General features: G+C 33.7%; 1 long non-coding RNA gene across 1 annotated transcript; it reads right to left on the bottom strand.

Moving 5' to 3' along the window:
• Positions 1–543: 543 nt before the first annotated feature.
• LOC133736559 (uncharacterized) lies at positions 544–1,355 on the bottom strand. The gene is made up of 3 exons (XR_009859613.1): positions 1,264–1,355; positions 909–1,017; positions 544–625 (listed from the first exon to the last, which is right to left on the bottom strand). It is a non-coding gene; the product is annotated as an uncharacterized LOC133736559 (long non-coding RNA).
• Between the last annotated feature and the right edge of the window lie 290 nt (positions 1,356–1,645).

Below are 1,645 nucleotides of genomic sequence, written 5' to 3'. Positions count from 1 at the left end.
GAAAGTTTCACAGTACTGTGGGTTTCACAGTACAATAACAAGTTTCACAGTCAACAACACAATAACAAGGTTATATATGTACTTAGTGTGCTTTCTGAAAGTTTCACAGTACTGTGGGTTCAATCCTAATTACACATTGCATGAAAGTGAAAGAAAAAATGAACATAACAAAGCAAAGCACTTTAACCAATACAGTACAAGATAAGGAAGGATCCAGGAATATATAAAATGAATAATAGAACTCAAAGATAGTGCCATGATTTCACAAATGGTGCCTTAGCAATTTACAAGCCTATGACATGATACAATTAAACAAGAGACGAAAAATCAAATGACTAATTATTACCAAGCAATGGAAACAACATCGAATACCTGACTGAAAGCAAGTATAGCTGCTACATCATAAATAGGGCTCCACTGACCCTGTAGGATGTCCAAACAAATGCTTCCATCAGCATAAACTGGAAACAGGCAGACCGATGACAGAATGTAGAACTTGAAAGATTTATAAGCACTTTTGAGAATCCTACAGCTACACAAATTACCTGGTTATTGTGCTTGTCCAGCTCAGGAGTAATCTCAGATCTTCTCCTAGCTACTGCCGCTGTCTCTCCCTGCAACCTCCCTGTAGTCAACTAAAACATTTAGAAATCATAAACTTATATCAAATTAAATATCAGAATACTCATAGCTAATACTTTAGATAATTGTTAGACTCTAAAAGTAATTAAAAATGAAGAAAGAAGATAATCTACAATCCCTTAAATATTAATTCCACATTTAAAGTCATAACACCAAATCATACATTCTTTATGATTGAATAAGAAAGCTGGTAACTAATTTCAAACTGTAAAAACTTGCAGCAAACATAGATGGCATCAGGTAAAAAAAATGAACAATAAATTTACCAAATAACAGTTGAAGTTGAAGTTGAAGTCCAAGCTATCTCCAAGAGAATTTGTTTTGCTACAAAAACAACCCTATAAATAAGCACTCACAAGGAATATCAATGCAATCCTACAAAATCCAAAGCATTTGGTAAGTTACACACGCAATGCACAAACAGTACTAGTTCAGATCCATTCACAGTTCTAAAACAACAACAAAGCTCAAAGCTCTACCTTACTATATAAAAAACACTATCCATAGTACTCCAAGGTATAACTTTAGCAAACTAAGGTTTCAGATTGGAATAGCAAGCACAAATAATGACTAAAGCAGAGTTAATAAGGAGAATGAAAGATATTTTCAAGTTGTGGATACCTGCAGTGAAGACAAGCACATGCTTTGATTTCTGATTTGCTTGCAAATCATATCCTTGAGGTCACTAGATCCAAGTCTTGCAGATAAACATACATGAAGTGAGAGCAATTTATCGATCAAATCTAGAAAACAAGTCTACATAACTAGATAGCAAAACTGCTTACATACATGTGGTCAGACTCAAGAAAGGACTAAACTAAGGATCTGATGATCAACATAAATGAAGCCAAGAACATTGAAAAAAAAAATACACATTTGTTTGCATAGATGCTATTGAATGTTAAATGGCTTGACATATGATTCCATCTTGCAAAGAAGGTTCAGAATAAACATGTTTACCCAAGATTTTCTTTTAAGTTCAAGTATAACCTGCCTAGCGTAA

The sequence above is a fragment of the Rosa rugosa genome, chromosome 3, assembly GCF_958449725.1.
Source record: "Rosa rugosa chromosome 3, drRosRugo1.1, whole genome shotgun sequence".
Taxonomy (NCBI): domain Eukaryota; kingdom Viridiplantae; phylum Streptophyta; class Magnoliopsida; order Rosales; family Rosaceae; genus Rosa; species Rosa rugosa.
This window is presented reverse-complemented; position numbering and strand designations above follow the sequence as displayed.